This window comes from Pieris brassicae, chromosome W, assembly GCF_905147105.1.
Source record: "Pieris brassicae chromosome W, ilPieBrab1.1, whole genome shotgun sequence".
Lineage (NCBI taxonomy): Eukaryota > Metazoa > Arthropoda > Insecta > Lepidoptera > Pieridae > Pieris > Pieris brassicae.
In genome coordinates this window covers 4,205,615-4,224,946 of record NC_059679.1, presented here as the reverse complement: position 1 = coordinate 4,224,946, position 19,332 = coordinate 4,205,615, and the positions used below count along the sequence as shown (strand labels likewise).

At 39.6% G+C, this 19,332-nt stretch overlaps 1 long non-coding RNA gene across 1 annotated transcript; it reads left to right on the top strand.

Moving 5' to 3' along the window:
- The first annotated feature begins 6,540 nt into the window (after positions 1 to 6,540).
- LOC123718321 lies at positions 6,541 to 16,180 on the top strand. Its single transcript, XR_006754997.1, has 3 exons — positions 6,541 to 6,740; positions 15,802 to 15,974; positions 16,133 to 16,180. It is a non-coding gene; the product is annotated as an uncharacterized LOC123718321 (long non-coding RNA).
- The last annotated feature ends 3,152 nt before the right edge of the window (positions 16,181 to 19,332 follow it).

Genomic DNA, 19,332 nt, shown 5'->3' with positions numbered 1-19,332 from the left:
TTTTGGAGGTGAGAATGTTGAGAGGCGTCCGCTCGATCAAACATCCTCATCGCGAGCCGTGCGACGAACTCGTCGATCGACTCCATCCGCAAGTCTCGCGCTATGGTGGCGTTCCTCACGTAGCGTGGTGCCTTTACTGCGCGTCGTAAGACGGTGTTTTGCACGATGCGCAGTCTTCGGCGGTTGGTCTCCCTGGCGTAGGAGAACCACGCCGGTGCCGCGTACGTGAGGTGAGGGCGCACATACAATTTGTGTAGCGCGAGCTTGGTGCGGAGGGGTAGGTTGCCTGTGATCAGTGGGCGAAGCGTGTGCGCCGCCCACTTGGCGCTCCTTACAGCCCTGGAGATGTGGTGCTTCATGGTAAGACTCCGGTCTATGGTGACCCCTAGATAGGTGACCGGCGACTTCCACGGAACGTCTCTATCCGCTCTTCGCGGTAGACGAAGTAGCCCGCAGCACTCAGGCGGTCGGTGGGGCGCAGGTGAGTCTCGGAAATGAGCGCAACATCCACGTTGTGTGTACGCAGGATGTTGCGCAGGTAGGGGCCTTTCCCCCTAAGGCCCTCGGCGTTCCAGTGTAGGAGGCGTAAGATCATCGTTGTTGATTATGTGTATGTCTTACGCCTCGACTGCGCGGCCGGCGTCCTCCATGGGTCGGGGCAGGCGGAGACGGGTAGAGGGCGCTCAACAATGAATTGACCGCCCTGTCGACCGCCTCAGCAATCGCCGCCTCGCTGAGGAACATCTGGCCCCTCAGAGGGCCCCCGCTGCGGGGGCGTGCGGCGCGCTGTCCGGCGGTCCTGGAGGCTCCAGCGGCTGGAGCGGAGTCAGGAGCGGCCCTGCTGGGGCCCTCTGCGAAGTGCGCGGAATTTTCCGCGCGCGGGGGGGCGGGGGGTTGTAACCCCCCCCGGCCTCTTCTTCCTCGGGGGCGCCTGCGTTGACCTCTGGGAGGCTCCGCAGGGTACGAAATTAATTCCGCATCCTGCGGGTGCGCGGCGCGCTGCTCATGGGCGCGCCGTTCAGCCTGCGCATGCGTGCGCGGCTCTCCTCCCTTTGATCGCGGCGCCGCGGGTCCCGCAGCGCGAGCGCCACGCGTACCGCGCGCACCGCGCGTATCATGCGCATCGCGCGCGTCCGCGGCACCCTTGCCCCCTGCGGTGTGCGCCACCGTGCCTGCGCGCTTATTGCGCGCCTCCTCCTTCAGCACCGGACACGTGCTGTGGTTAGCCGTATGCGCCCCCTTGCAATTGGCGCATTTCGGCGTGGCCCCCTTTAGTAGGGGGCAGTCGGCGGAGTGGTGTTCCTCCCCGTACCGCACACAGGCTAAGGCCCGGTGGCATTGGTGCGAGGAGTGCCTAAATCCTTGGCAGCGGTGGCACTGAGCGGGGCCCCTTTTGCCCCGCCAAGATTCAATGGTGACCCCCGGTATACACAACAGCTCCTTTATGTTGTATATAGCGGGGGTGAGGTCGGGGGTGCGGCGCAGAATAATGAGAAAAATGCAGCCCGGTCTGCCCCTTCTGGCACGTATAGGCTGAGCGTGCTCCGGCTCGAACCCTAAGTCGCGCAGCTCCGACAAGATGGCCTCGGGCTCCGTGTCCGCCGGAATGCCTCGTAGCGCCACCTTCCGACTTTGACGCCGCTACTCTCTAACTCCCCTAGGTACCGCTGCACCAAACGGTACTCCTCCTCATCTTGGGGTAAGATTTTTAGCCCCTGCCCGAATGCGCGCGCATTGATTGTGCGCCCAAGCCGCCGCTTCATCTCCCTGACGTGCGTTGTCCAGTCAGGGAGAGACTCGATAACAAACGGCGGATACTTGGGCTTTGGAGGCGCGGGGGGCAGGGGTGCAAGGGGGGGCCGGCGGGCTACTGCCGGCAAGGCGGTCGTTGCGGCGTAAGAGGCCGCTGCATTATCAGTGTTATTGTTATTATTGTTCGCCGCATCTTGCGGCGTCGGAAGAGCCGTCGCAAGGGCCGCGCGGGGCGCGGGGGGTGCGGGGGGGCGCCGTGTCCGTGGGCATGTCCGTCAGGCGCCGGCGGCGCGGGTCTCGCTGCGAGAGCGGCGCCGGTTGCACTTGTGTAATTGGTGTCAAAAACTTGACACCAGGTGGCGTGGTCTGCGCACAGACACGCTTGGGTGCCGACCCGGCGGCGTCCTCATCGGCGTCGCGCGGCGGCGGGCGGCGTAATTGTACGCGTCTTGCCTCGACAAGCGCGTCGTGTTCGTCACTTGATAGTGGCGAGGTCATTAGGCCTTCACTTAGAAGGCGCCTGCGGGTCTGCGCTAGGTATTCGCACATAGCGCGTGCGAGCCCGTCTGTAGCGAACCGGCCTATGATTGTTTGCGCAACAAATAGCGCATCCAATTCATAGCCGGCGCGAGGTGAGACGGGCTGCGATGGTCACAGGTCGCCTTCTAAATAGGCCAACAGCTCTTCGGGGTCGTGCCCATGAGCGTGGCTATCGCCCTCGGCACGACGAATATCAACACCGGTACTTACATTTTTTATTAGGTGCATTCCTAAGTCCGGTGGCGCCATCGATGTCGAGGGGTGAGGTCGGTGCGGGGTAGTCGCATAGGTACTCTCGTCGTCCGTATACCGCGACGAGAGCTGCGATTGTTCAACGGCACTTTTTTCACAAACACAAACACTTTCACTACCACTTTCACTATGTACCGCGAGGGGGGCTCGAGCGCCAGCCGGGCGCGAGTCACCAGTGACCTCGGGGTCTGCGTGAATTGGTGTGGAATCGTCTAAAAAGTCCGTTGTAGTAAACACTGCGGGGGCGGGGTTGTGGGGGGCCGGATCGACAGGGTGTCGAACGGCAGTATACCGCGACGAGAGCTGTTTTACAAAAACAGCTTTTTCGCCCGATTTTTCGTCTCCGGGTCCCGGGGCTCGATCGCTACGCGAGCGAGAGCCGCTCAAGGACCGGTTACGCGACGATGTTGTTTGCGGCGACGACGACGGCGGCGGCGGTAACGCGGCTCGACCGCGAGAGCGGGAGCGTACGTTGGCACGCGGGCCGGACGCATCGCGACGCGGTTTTCGCTCCATAACTGGAGTCGGAGTCTGCCAGGCACAGCCTGAACACCTTAGCTCGGTCCGCACATGCGCATCCTCCGGTGAGACCCGCTGGTGGGAGGCCGGACTAGGCGCAGCGCTTTCTTTGCTTCGGCGTCGGCGTAAGTTGGTGCAAGGCGGATCCTCAACGGCGATTGCTTGAGTTTTTAATGATTAAAAACTACGGCAATACAGTACAAAGAGAGGCTCGAGTGCACTGTAAAGGCAGAAGACCGTACAACCGTTTTATCGTCTACGCACCCTTCGCATCTTGGTACCACATGTTACCACTAGTGGCCAGTGTAGGATAACTTTTGTATATAAATCTACAGTTTTTAAAAATTAAACACATTCCACATTCCATCTTCACCTCTTCTCAACGAATGATTAAGAAAGTTTTATTTTAACCAAATAAGGACCAATCAACCTAAACAAAATAACCTAAAGTGGTGACCCCGAGAAGAACACCAAGAAAATTGAAGATGACGAACACAGAAAATTCCGGTGCAGAGCGTCAAGTTTCATCACATCCGTCGAGCCAAGAAGTCTCCGGTATTTCACTGTCGCTCCGTGTGCCACCATTCTGGCGCGACCAGCCGCTCCTCTGGTTCTGCAGTTTCGAAGTAGCAACCGCCGATCTGAAACGAACACATCGCACAGCTTGAAAAGCAAGATATCCAAAACATCGCTGATCTCATTTACTCGCCGCCGGAAGTAGATTACTACAACGCCATTAAAGACCGATTAATATCGCTATACGAAGAATCTAACAGCGCACAAACGAAGAAGCTACTGTCGCAAGTTGAGCTTGGAGACCAGAAACCCAGCCAGCTGATGAGGCAAATGAATCAGCTTAACAAGGACAAATTTCCCGAGAGCACCATCAAAATGATGTGGCTCGAGCATCTGCCGCCACACATTCGTTACGTGCTAGCCGTCAGCGAAGCGTTTAAAATCAAAACGACGCTTGACGACCTGACCTTGCTCGCGGACAAAATGATGGAAGTCCACACGCCGTCGCAACACATCGCTGCCGTCGCAACGCCTTTCGCACCTGTAGCATCACCACCACCTCCAGAACAACCAACTATCGACACCCTCATCGGTGAAATAAGAAGGTTGTCTTTGGAAGTTGCCGAGCTACGAGCACAACCTCGCGACAACTACCGCAACAGTCGTTCTCGCCACCATTTACAATTACGCTCGCGGAACGCATCAACAAATCGCAACGAAAACCGACGAGAGTTGCAGATGGAAGATCGAAGCCGGAAAAAATCTCCAATGCCGTACTGCTATTACCATCATCGCTACGGTATGGACGCGAAGAAATGCACACCACCATGCCCATGTTTCAAGCCCATAAACCAGTCGGAAAACTAAAAGTAACGCTGGCCGCGGCGGGAACCGGCGTTACCGAATCATCACACCGCCTTATCCATCAAACTTACCTTTTTGGTCGACACAGGAGCCAATATCTCCGTGCTACCAAAGACAAAAGGCTCACGTGAAAAACCACTGCCATTTCAACTCTACGCCGCCAACAACACGGTCATTCCAACCTACGGAGAGAAGTCACTCCAACTCGATCTTAACCTCCGAAGACCATATACATGGAAATTCGTCGTAGCAGATGTGTCTAAGGCAATCCTACGACACGTCAGTGGATCTCAAAATGCAGCCGCAGATGCATTATCACGTGTCGAAGCAATCACCTGTCCATCGCCGATTGACTACAATCTACTTGCAGAAGCTCAAGAACGCGACAGCGATACCATGAAAGCACTCAGTTTACAGAGCAACTTATGTTTCAAGAAAGTCAACCTGCCCGTCTCAAATATCAAATTACACTGCGAAACTTCAACCTCACAGTTACGTCCGTACCTACCAGAAGAATACCGACGTACCGCATTCAACGCAGTACATAACGTTAGCCACCCTAGTATCAAGACTACGAGAAAATTAATTACGCAACGTTACTTCTGGCCCTCAATGAACGCAGACGTCGGCAAGTGGGCAAAAGTATGCCTACAGTGTTAGCGCGCCAAAATACAACGCCACACATCAAGTCGATTATCAATTTTTTTCACCAACCGAACGATTCGAACACGTTCACATCGATATCGTTGGTCCGATACCTACCAGCGGCCAGCGGTCATCGATACCTCGTGACAATGATCGACAGAGCAACAAGATGGCCCGAAGCATACCCACTATGCGAAATATCAGCTGAAGACGTCGCCAAAGCGGTATACGAAGGTTGCATTTCCCCCATTTCCGATTATGAAAGTCCATTACAGGACAACTCCTCTGAACATTCTCCGTGGAAAATGCGGTAGAAGATGCAGAGACGCGAACGAAGTGTGTTTAATAAAATTCAATATAAAATCTAGCTGTTCAAAATAAGAACGCACTGTTTTATTGCCTAATGATATATGTAATACATGATGTACAAATAAATACATACAAATATTTTATAGACCAGAAAAACGGTCAACGCGACGATATGATATCTCCGCTCATTTTTAATGCTTATTTTAGATGACCATACTTTTAGAACACATACATATTTTAACACATTAGTATATATTCTTATAATAATAGTAGTAATATGCGAAACATGTTGAGGTAACAATTGTTTTGCTTTACGCCTTGAAAATGGAGACATAAAGTATTGTTACGAGCTAGGGGATCGAAAGGGGCTAGAAAATGCCGTAGATTTCTTCAAAGGTTTATTCCTTGGTAATCAATGAGGAATTTATGGGCACAAATTAATTGCAGAGATTCACTAATAACACACAAAAACACAGTCACTAATTACTTCACTTATGCACACTTCACACAGTACTTTATCACTTGTATTCACTTTATCGCTTCGGTGTTTCTCTCTTGTTATCGCATTCAAAACTAAAGGTGACTAGTCGCGTTTCGGCTCGCTTATATATCCCTGGGAATAATTCTAAACAATATTCGAGAACTTTCTAGGCGGGCTTGCTACTGAGTAGCGATTGGATATTTCTAGAACGTCCGCACTTTTTGTCTCTTTCGCACGTTGCTCCGTCCTTGTCGTACGGCGTTCTAGAGTGCTCAGTCTAGTTTCGAGAAAGTTCTGATCTTCTCTCTCTCTCTAGTATCATTTCGTCCTTGTCTCATACCTAGAAAGTTCGGTCTAGAATATTCCTTCATCAAAGGGGTATACCTAGGCCTGAAAACGCCTGAAAACGGGTTTCCTGAAAACTGCACCAATCGACTACACATGTTCAGAAACTGACTGAAAAAAGGTTTCAGCTTCCTGAAAACTAGGGTAACATTATGGAAATTACAATTTTCTAATATGTGATTGGCCCTCTCCTGAAACGGTCAGAAATCATATTACAGCCTGCTGAAAAGTTCTCTAAGTAGTGGAAAAATCTAGAAACATTGCAGTCGACCCGTCTTCGTAACAGTATAAACAGATTTCGTTCCGCCATCATCAGAGACGCACGCCTCAAAACGAGTTTTTAATTTTAAAATAGAACCTCTTTACATCGAATACGAGTGAATGTTTGTGGTCATTCAACTGTTTATAGTATTACAATAATCGGTTTTTTGAACCTTTGGTCGAGTGACATATATTTTTATCTGTGTTCATAGTGTTGTGTTACCGGAAATGCGTTGTTTGTAATTAGAATTCGAAGGTACGTATTGTCCTTATAAATTTGTTTCTTAATTGTAATTATGTTGTCCTGGTTAATAATATTCTTAGACTATTTATTTCATGCAAAAACTGTTTGTTATCTATCCATCTCTTTATCCTACCGACAAAGTATTTATTTATTTATCACAATCAAAATTAAAGAGGCCTGGTATATTTTTACTTTGACTTGATTGCACCAAAGGTTCTTGGTGCAGGGGAGTTTGGGATTACATTACATATATATGGAAAAATCCATTATTAATTAATTAACAGAGGACTTGAGTTGGACTCAATATCTGAATTGAGAATGCACTAACTTAACAAAGCCAAAAAAAAATGTATACATAGGTATCATATCAGTAGTCTGTGTAATTTATATCTGACCCATTTTGGAAAAAAGCCGCTTTCATCCTTTGCCTGTACCCATCTGTCTAGTACAAGAAACCATAAATTCTTTAGTTCTTAGGCACTGCAATAGATACGTACTAATTATAGTATTATCTAACACAATTACTTCCTGTTGCTTTTCCGCGTGTCACACACATGACTTTCTCACAGGTATGGAAATTGATTTCAAATTTTGCACGGCTTGATTCGCGTGGGAATATTTCCATACAATTCGTAGGATACATTCCGTATAAACTCAAATTCAATAGACATATCTTATCAACCTATTATTATTTAAATAATAATAGGAAAAGCATTAATTGTATAGATGTGTGGAAATATTTAACAATATTATTCCTGCATGGTATAGGTTTGACTGTGGTTAATATTTCCATGGAAACGGTAAGTCGCGCCATCAAAAACTATATATATATGTTCATACGGTCTAAATATTGTTTTTAATATTTTTAAGTCTTGACTTGTTAAAGTTTCCTTAAAATAATATCCAGAGCCCTAAATCACCTGCATGAGCATACACACTCTCGTACAAACCATCTAATCACAGCCGATTAAGGTATTTAGTTAAATGTATTTATTATTTTTTGTTGAATTTTTTTCTTGTGAAAATGTTTGAACCTTTTTGTAAATACAGTCAAAACCATGTATGACGACATCGTTTAGAACAACATACCGGTTATATTGACCAAATCAAAGGTCCCGGCTGAATGTTTTTGTATTAGTTAGGTACTTAATAACAACGTCATCGGTTTTTACGACCAAATATGAGTGTGGAGTCCCTTCGATCATTACAGATTTTTATTGTAGTATGTATTCCTTATATCTTTGGCTATGTTTAGTAATTTATATATAATTTATGTTTGCAAATTGATTTAAAATTTATAGAAGCAGTTTAAAATCGAATCCGCAAAACAAACCTTCCTTACCTTGTATAGAATATTGATTTTTTGTTTCATTGTGTGGCTCGATACAAAGAGGACTGAATGGCCTATCATATACACACGAATAACACTGAGTTATATTTTAAACAGTTTATTATGAATTAATATTAGTTTTGGCTTGATTCAATTTTTCATTGTTAAAAGCGTGGTCCATCTTTGTCTATTGTATCTTGATAGGTCCTCTTATGTAGGCTGTTGATAAAACTACTTCACGTTTTGATTAATAAATTGCCTAAGAAGAAAGTGGTTCGGCTAACTAGGAATGTACCTACTACCGAAGACAATTAAGCTAAACTGCTATTTGTACCTACTAGTACGTACGCCTAAATAGTACACAAAATCGATATATATACGATAGTTCTTTTTAGTATTCATCTTTAACAACTTTCTTAAAAAAGTAAATTTTCACTAATGATTCAAATCTTTAAAATACCTAAAATCTATATTTAAAATGGAAATATATATGATAGCGTTGTAGATAGTTTTGTTGGTATCCGACATGGGAATTATCAGAATGATCAATATAATAACACCAACGAAGCATTAATTTTAAACGATATTAATTTTTCTTACATCATCTTTGACGATATTTTCAAAGTCAAAGTCAAAAATCATTTATTCATATAGGTAACACAATGTACACTTATGAACGTCAATAAAAAAGAAATATACATTAAATGCTTCTAATTCTACATTTACTGCCAGTTCTCTTTTGCGGCTCGCATTCTGTCAATGGTATGTCAAACGCCATAAGGTTACATGAAAAAAGTTTGAATTGTAAAAGCGCTATGCACTGAAAAAAATTGCTATCGTAACAAAAGACATGATTAATTAATATGGTGGTTAAGTATTCTTAAATTTTCTAATTTTGCGCGCTATTTTCTTAATTTTTCTCTTTCGAACCTTCTCCTGATAATAACAAACACAACAAAAAAATTACTAGCGAGATCGGTCCAGCCGTTCCCGCGTGATGCCGTGACCAAGGGAAACAGGGTTTCATTTTTATATATATAGATATATGTCAACTGGAAGAGACAATCTGCCTACGACACTGGGTATTCTGGTGTATAATAAAGTTTTTTCTTTCTATATCTTTAATTTGTATAATCCTATACAAATAAGATCGAGATTATCATGTACTTTATTGTATATTGTACTAGCCGACACGACAGACGTTGTCCTGTATGATATTTTAAGCGATTAGGATTAAACAAAGTATGAAATAAAAGACAAATGACGTTTCGGGAATCGAAGCCAAATCGTTTGGTTTCGAGCCAAGAGCTCTACCAGTTCGGTTATCCGAGACTCGTACCTGGATAACCAGCTGTTTACTTTCATTTAGATAAATAACCTAGAGACCGACTGGACCCAAACGCATACACAAAAATCAAATTGGTCCAACCTTTTAAAAGGAGTTAGTGAGATACAAAGGTACAGTGGATTTCCGTATCTATTTATAAAGATATATATATTTACAGTCCTACGCAAAAGAATTGAAACGAGTTTCAGGGACGGGTTGGGTCCGAGAATAGAATTGTATGGAGTAAAATTTATTTCATATTGTATTTGTATGGGTTCTATTTGCCTTATTAAGGACTTATATAATTAACATTTATTGCATATTATAATTAACTATTAAGCGTTTTACACGAATTTATTTTTCTTAATAAATACAACAAAAATCTGACACTTAAATATAAGTTTTTAAAATTTTTTAATCCACTGACGCAGTGATTTTCGTAACAAAAATAAGGAATTAACTTCTGATAATTAAAAATTCAAATGCATAATAATTTGTAATGCTAATTAATCAGACTGTACCACAAAGAACGGTTCGGTGGCCGTCGATACACAATCTTATACTAGAATAATAAGTCCTGAGTACATACCTCGTTACAATATCTTCTTACCAGGAAGAAAGACACACAATATTATCAGCCGTGAGGATTTGGAGAAATTCTATTAGTTTGGGAACAAAGACAGGTTAGACAGATGCTAATGCCTTGCCTCACGATAGTTCTCAAAAATGCACTAAACACTCACTATAAAATTCTAAATAGTGGAGGTAACTATTATCAATTATAATTAACAAAAATTATATATCAAAATAAAAAGTGGTCTAACGTAACCCGAGTAAATCTCAACAATGACTGAACTAATAAATGTGACGATCGGCCGAGAAAAAATATTTGGGATCACCTTCATCAAAAATTATTAAATTGTAATTATGTATTTCGAACACAGACACAAAAATTTATTCGCTCACTAATTATAGAATGCATATAACTTACAATGAAAATTATATATTAGACATATCGTTTATTAAAACCTAAACATTACAATCAAATATAAAGTATTTACAATTTTCTTAACTTATATAGTAAAAATAAAAATAATTAAATATAGTTGAGTTGGGTGGCGGTTGTTGTAGATATGTTCAGATATATTATGTTAAACGAAACACGTTGTTTGAAGCTCAATCAACAGGTTTTAATTTTTTTTTCTTTTCAAAATTAATAGAAAATTTTCCAGTAATTTTGGAGCCGATTCCAATTTTCTTTCTCTTCAAAACGACCAGGAATCTTTTGGCAATGGAGGCCATGGTGGCCAAGGCTACTTACTTCTAAGCCACAGGGACACATGTGCATTCCGAAGGTGATGGCAGTGCATATGTGCACTCCGAGGATAATGTCAATGCGAAGTGATTCTAGATCCAAAAGGGTCCCAGTGTTTGGCGAGGAATAACTGTAATTGAAAATATGTATGTATTTCGATTATATAATCGTACCAATACCGTTCTAGTTCGCTTTATCTTACATGGAATTGCATAAACAACCAATCGTTTCGTAATTAAGTCGTGCCTATATCTAGAAACAGAGATAAGGCTTGAACGTAAATTATAGTCAAAAATAAAAAAAATATTAAAGGAAATATGTAGAAACAATGGAAGTGTTGTAGAGTAAATTACCAGAAATATAAAAATAATGTTATATTAGTATAACTATATTTATTCCCAATATATTTAAAAAAAATGTCTAACCCGAAATGTCTTCGAAGGCGAGACAATCCTCTACTGCTACTACTACTACTCCTAAAAACAAAACAAGTATTTTCGATGCCATTCGTGCTAGAGTTCTTCAAGAGCGTACCTCATCTCTGGGCTCCAGCTCCTTCCGCTTGACTGTATTCAATGAAGAGCTATTCGAATCGTCGACGACTAGTCACTTTCGGTGCAGCTTGATCCCTTGGAGTTGCGTAGAGATGTGGGGTCTCTCTGCATCTTCTACCGCATTTAACATGGAAAGCGTTCAGAGGAGTGGTTCGGTCGTACCTGCAGCTGCGTTTCATTATTGGATGTCAAGACAGAATACGATCATTCACCTCGACGTCCGTCGTTCCACAACTGAGCGTTTTCTAAGGCAGTTTTTGTTGCGCACCATCGCTATGTGGAAAGTATTTCCAAACCAATTCGACTTAGGGTCCTTCAAGAAAAGAGCGTACCAATTCTTGAAAGTCCGGCATGCACTTGCGAGCCTTCTAGCAATGTGAATGTCCACGGGCGGCGGTATCACTTAACATCAGATAAGCCTCCTGTTTGCCGAAGCTGTATTTTTTATTTTCAAGGCAGGTTTTTTTACGTATCAGCCCGACGATCTACGTCTATATGTTAATGTTAAATTATTTTTAAGAATGTGTGCTTCTCACAATTTTAAATTTGTCCATAGCACAGCAATTTCTCATTCATTTTCCATTGATGTGATTTCAAACTAATGTTTTATTAACGAGATTTTAATAGCGATTCGCTACGCAAGGCGAGATTGCATTTTGGTTTTTGTATTATATTAATAATAAAGAGCAGTGTTGGCCTAGTGGCTGCGGCGTTCGATCCCCGGCTGTTTACGATGAATGAAACCGGCTTGCTTGACCTAAAAAAGTCGACGGCGTGTGTCAGGCACATGAGGCTGATCACCTTCTTGCCTATTAGATTGACAATGATCATGAAACAGATATAAAAATCTGAGGCCCATACCTAAAAAACAGTTGTAGCGCCACTTATTTTTTTCTATTATAATAATTAAGCCTTACATATTCGTTGAAATATTTCATATTTACATTTAAAGTTAAGTATAAAAAAATTAAGGACTCTTGTAGAGTACGTACGTACGTACGTCTCATGACTCATGCAACTGGCTCCAACTCTCTCTATCTTGAGCATTTTTCTCCTAAACTTCCCCACCAACCTCTTTGACCTCGTAAGACCATCGTGCAAGGTTTTCATTATTAATATTAATGAGAAATAATAATATTTATAAAAATCAAGTCTAAATGAAGTAATTGGTACGCGTTGACCTTATTTTTATTCGTTCAATTTTATTTTTATCACATTAATCATATCACGACATATTAACAGTTATAATAATTTCGAAACAATACTAGTTTAAAATACATTGTCCCTTCACTTAGAACTGGAACATAACGATCTAGCCTAACTTAAGACTAATTAGTAATTTAAGTCCTAACTAATTTACTAAACAGTATTTAACATAAGAAAGACTAGACATAGACATAATATTTTTTTACACAGAAACACGCGTAATTGGTACGCGTTGACCTTATTTTTATTAGTTCAATTTTATTTTTATCACATTAATCATATCACGACATATTAACAGTTATAATAATTTCGAAACAATACTAGTTTAAAATACATTGTCCCTTCACTTAGAACTGGAACATAACGATCTAGCCTAACTTAAGACTAATTAGTAATTTAAGTCCTAACTAATTTACTAAACAGTATTTAACATAAGAAAGACTAGACATAGACATAATATTTTTTTACACAGAAACACATAAAATAACAATAATCAAAGATAAAAAAAAATGTAAAGAAAAAGGTACGTTTTACTGTGTAATGCGTGTGTTGGCTGGCATCCTGGGCACCTGGCTCAGCATCATGCTGAGGAGCAGAGTTGTTCCACAGAGCTGGTCATTCTACCAGAGACCACAGCAGCTAGTTTGCGCCTCAGCCGCAAAAAAAAGTGTGGATAAATCTAGAAACATTGCAATCGACCCGTCTTCGTAACAATACTAATACTTAGTAGAAACAATTAATAATAAGAATAATTGTTAGAAGTAGATAAATAAATATATTTAGTCTAGACGACACAATACTAGGTATTCAAATTTTATAAATCTGTTTGCAGTTATTTTGGATTAACTTTGAGAACACAGTGGATTTCATTTATTACGACTTTGGTTGTAGCGACTATTTGGCTATAACGACGTTAAAACTAAATCCCTTGAATTTAAAGCATACTTTATTACAAAATTCATATACTGACTTTTTACGATACGTCGATTTCAAGTTTATTTTTAAATGAATCATTTTTTATATATTCCTTGAAAACCCATGCAGATATTGCAATGAGAGTCAGCCGCCAAAGACTTATCTCTTTCACAAACATTTCTTACCAACTATGAAGACCTTTTGTTTATAGACATCAGCTAAGTAGGTTGGTAAGCGTTTACGTTTCGGAGTTAAATTTATGGGTCAGTTTCAAAGTGATATTCTTAGTTATTTTTTAAATGTATCAGTGAATAACTATGTGGGTAAATGTTTTTAATAATAAATTAATATAAAGTAAACATATGTACGTGTCTTTATCTAAACTGCCTGTAACGACTTCCGGATATAACGATTAGAGTGGTCCCTTCATCATCGTTATACACGAAATCCACTGTACTTATAAACTGTAAAATATGGAATTTTTCTATGCTCATATAAGAGCTTCCTGTTTTAATTGTAAACTCTTACTCTTTTTTGGGTGAATTTTGAATCGTGTCAATTACATTAATTATGTAAAATATAATTATGACTGTTCCAATTATTTCCATAAAGTACTGTGTTACATACTTTTCTTGGCCGGCCGCGAAATTGGTACTATCGTCGCCATTTTGAAATGTCAGACTGACTGTCAATTAACTGTCATTTCTTGGTGCGTACAATAAATAATTTTACAATCTATCAACATCTAATAAAAATCCGACTAAAATGTATTTATTTTTAATTAACGATTATGATTGCTAGGTATCTTAAAAGATATTATATTAATAGTACAGGTTACAAAACCTATCACATCAGTTGTTCCTAAGTTTGTGTCACATTTATTTAAGCCTAGAACTGTATTTTCTAGTATACTTTGTTCTATTAATCAATTTGAATAATTTATTAAGTTACCCTGCATGTCAAATGATTCCCCTAATATTGGTTAACTCTTATTTACTGGCAATACTAATATCCATTACAGCGACGTTATTACCGGCCAATAGAAGTATGTGGCATCAAATGCGACATACACTTTCATCATTAAACGCCTTATCCTGGTTCTTAAGGTTCTATAAAAAAAATATCCATAAAGATTGTAGATATTTTAGTAATATTTAAGTCGTAAAAATGAAGAACATCTTATAAAAAGTAAAGGGACTACTTTCTTATGCCTTTCACTATCACCGCTCCATTATAAACGTACCGAAAACGGTCAAAGAACCGTTAGTAACAAGGTGTTCTTAATTTCAAGGTGTGAAAATTTTAATCGTCGATGTCAGGATGGCATTAATAACATAGAGTCGAGCTCGGCCATATTTAAGTTAGAGTAAATAAAATTTCTAGTTACTTACTCTCTTACTTACTCTCAAATTCAAAATCATTTATTCATTTAGGTTACACAATATACACTTATGAACGCAATTAGGAAATACATATTAAATGCTTCTAATTTTACATTTACTGCCAGTTCTCAAATCATGGGCGCAGAACGGACGAAAAAAACTCAAATCTGGCAATAAACTCTCCGCCACTCTTTGTAATCGACAAGCTTTTTGGTTTACAAAATGTTCGTAAGGAGCTGCAACCATTACACCACGTTCCACATGACATCTTAAGTAATTAATAGTTTAATAATAATAAAATAAAAAAACCTCTATCAGCAGGCGACATGGTGAAATAAGAACACACTTACATTCTCGTGGGAACAACACGCAATCTTTGTGATTAATATGCTTTAAGTAAAATGTTAAAGATTTTGAGACACGGAAGTCGGGCTAGGCCTCGACACTAGAGTAAGAACTCTAGTATAATAAGAACGAAAGCATTGAACTCGTGTCAAGACTTTAGTTAGACTTTTATACACGGTTATGAAACGCATGGAACGTGTTTGTTAGTTTTAGTTTAAAACGAATTAAATGTTCAGTTATATCTATATGATAGATTTGTTGTGCAATACAACTGTTTGCCATTATTTAAGAAATTGGTCTCGATGTTATTTACAATGGCTTACCATGATTGTCACAACAGGGTCCTTGGTACTTTTAATAGCCATAATGACAGTGATCCCAAGCTTTACTTTTGTACGATTCCATGGTTGCGACATCAGCGGGATGTGAAGAGATCAGAAACGCCGGACAGATAATAAATATTTTTTTCCATTGTAAAGAGAGATTAGAAATCGAGATTAGCTTAGTAAGTAAGTAAGTAGTGCTCTGGTTAGTTAGTAGTCTCTTTTTTGCCTGACGACGCAAATGAGGCGTCAAATTCTCTATTTGAAATCATGTTATTATAGTAAGAAGGATAGTTAATACTAGGATAGAATAACCCCTTAAGAGTTTAATTTGTTTAAACAATTCCGTTTTATTTTTATTTTACTATTATAACAGATGCATTGACTGGCTTCATGCAAACCTAAGTATGCCGTTCATCGACATCGCATTCGCAGCTGAGATCAGCCGGTATGAAGACCCGGAGTTTGAGGAGGTAGCTCGACGGAACTGCAATGAGGATCCGGACAAACGACAGTCGGCTATCGAAGAGCTTAGGAGTATGATCTATGGTAATATGTTTTGAAATACATTTGTCACAAACTCGAAGTCCCGTAACAGTAAAGTATGATCTCCAGGAAAGCTTCTACGCCTTTGTGACAAGAATAGGCTAGGAATCAAAAGCAACCTTCGGGCTATACGCCATGTAATCACTTTTTTTTATATTTAGAGCGGGGCTTGTGTAATCCTCGTCGAATGGATGATGCATACCTTCTTCGCTTTTTTTGGTGTAGGAGATTTATACCGGCGCTTGCACATAAATTGGTAATGTATTAAACATAAATATGTTCTATAATAATGGTTACTACTAATCATATAAGTAGTTGGGATTCCCGGCGACTGCCTCACATCAAAGTTCCCCAAAAACGTAAAAATCATGGTTGGCCAAACCTAAAAAAAAAAAAAGTACTCTACCCCCACTAAACAGGCCGTGTGGAGTCGAATGCACTCACTCCTGAAGTGATAGCTCTAACCGTTCCAGAGATAGCTTTCCCAAAACCCTTGCTAATTACTTACTAATCACCACCTTATCAGCTACGAATGCATCGTTATCTACTTTCCTACATTCACTAACCCGATCTATGGCTCTAAAAGAAAAATAGAATAAACTATGTCTAACCTAACCTAACCTACGGGTCTAAGCAAACAACAATAAATATACCTTACCTACATTAACACCATTATCTATAATAAAATTAGATGTAAGGGTTACATATTTAAATAAAACATTTTTATTCCAGGTATTATTCTTTTATTTATATGTCCATTATATTTCTATACAAATTTACTAGCACCGTATCATTGTTCTCTGAGTCACACGTAAAATTTCTAAGGAAGTCTTCTAATCTCATCCCCCTGAACTTGTTATATATGTATACCAAACAGTACTCTCCGCACACCGCCGATAGGTAATCCTGAACCGTAAGGCTATTGTATCTCCACATGCAGCCACCCAATGAGACCCCGGCTGTGAATCAGGGTCAAGATTGCATATGATAAGTGCTGGCACCTGAGCATACATCGGCAATCGATTTGAAGGATATACGTTGCTCTGGAGGCTGGGATGTATTCTACGAAGACTCATTTGCACTTCTAGTGTGTTCATACTTTAATATGCGTTTACTCCCCTACTCTTTCACTCTTTTACTGACTACATTTATTACTATCAATTCATATTTGTACCAATGTATTTAAACACACATAATATGATCTCAACATAAGTAATGAGTCTCTTTGTAAAAAAAATAATGAAGGTAAATAAAAAGCATGTCATATTCGATTACATTATATTTTATTATTCTTAATATCATAATAATTACATAAGTGATTGCTTAACTACTATAATCCACACATACATTTCTGTTCTTATCTATTTCTATAATATTTGAAAACTCTGCGTAAACTACACAGTTAATTGTTTCAGTCAATGCGCTCTCGAATCTTACTTCCATTCTTACACTACCATGGCGTACAAGATTCCAATGCACATTAGAGTTAGCCGACAAGTCAGGTGTTAAATCAAAAGCTAGTAAACAGTACCCATTTGAATATTGCTCCCTCGATATTCCATTACCTTCGTTAAGAAAATGTATACCGGTGCCTGAGTACAGGGTGTGGTATGCGCTAGTAAATACATCGTTTGGAAATGATGGTTGTAACGCTTTTGAAGGTATCTGTTGACCATCTATATATAGGCTAAATGAGCAAATACCAAAATTTTCAAAGTTGAAAGGATTTTTACCATAACTACCGTTGAATGCTGTATTATTCACAAAACCTATAATACATCTCTTAGGAACCTGTCCTAAAATATACTTCAAAATTAATGAAGGTTAATAAAAACCTGATAAGGTTATTCGTTTATATTTTCATATTCGTAAATATATTTTATTGTTCTTAATATTATAATAATTATACGTATATGTGGTTGCTAAACTACTAGATACACACATTTCTGTTCTTATCTCTTTCAAAAATATTTTAAAAATGCAATGACTATTAAGATTGCAAAGGGTATTTAGAGTGCCCTTTGTATTTATTATCCACATTTTACTGATAGGTATGGATACTTGTTCAAACATGCAGTCGAGTTGAATATCGTTACTAGATAATGATATCCATTACCAGTCTATATAACCCGATACTTGTAGATTTAGTATTGTGCTCTAAGTTCGACAAAAGTGAAGTGGTTGAAAGTTTGAAATAATAAACAACAATGGAGGTAAGTTATTTATATTTTTTAAATTTGGTTTCAGTAAATTCTTTAATAATTCCTATTTATTTTTTGAAATGCATTTTGATTTGTTTATGTTATATTTCAGTCTTCATACAACCTGAAAGATGTGGAAAAATGTTTCAGACCATATAATTATTATAATTTATCTGATGATGAAGAAGAGGTTTTAAACATAACAGAAAATAAAAATAAGAAGACCAATCGTTTAGATGACTTTTTTCTTCAAGAACCTGACCGGAAGAAGAAAAAAACTAAACTTTCTTCAAGTGTTGGCCGTGCAGCGAAGGAGGGAAGCATATCATATATATCGACTGATAAAGATGTTTTAATGGACGCTGACATACTTGTGAAAATGGAATTATATAGTTTAAAAAAGTTGAAAGAAATCCCAGTGGCACAACATTGGAAAAATGCAGATATTCGTGTTAAATATTACATGAAAAACGATTCCAACATTGATGTTCAGATAAAGGATATTGTATACAACATAACAAAGGGGATATCCGAGGAAGATAGTGTAAAACGTTACAGTTTTAAAAATTAGTTTCATTTAGTTTCTTCATGCTTCAGATTTTAATACCATATGTTTATATAATTAAGTAATGTTTCAGTTTTCCACTAGTATAATTACTGTTACATTGTACAAAGTCAATCATTGTGCTTTTTGTTGAAGACCTTTGCGCATTAAGGTTAAAAGTGTGAGACAAAAAACAGTTGTGAAACGAATACATATATACAGCGTCGCAAGACTGTGTTAGTGTTTTTTTTTGATGAAATGGATCATGAATTTGAAAGCTTATCCATTGATACAAATGAACTTTTCAACGTTTGTGATGAAATAGAAAGAAATGATTTAAATCACCCATTCTATGATCAAAGAATGATGGTGCTATGTGATGAATTCGATGGGAAACTGTGAGTATATTTAATAATCATATTATATATATATATATATATATTTGATTTCTCTATTCGCATTTCTAACAGTTAAATATAATAAAATTTGTATTCGATAGGGTTGATCAAATGGGTCGTGGAACCAAAAGGAAAGCAGCTGTTGATATTAACTCTGCTGACATCAAAAGAATAAATTCTGGATCGAACATGCATCTTTCACGGTCTTCACAAGAGCA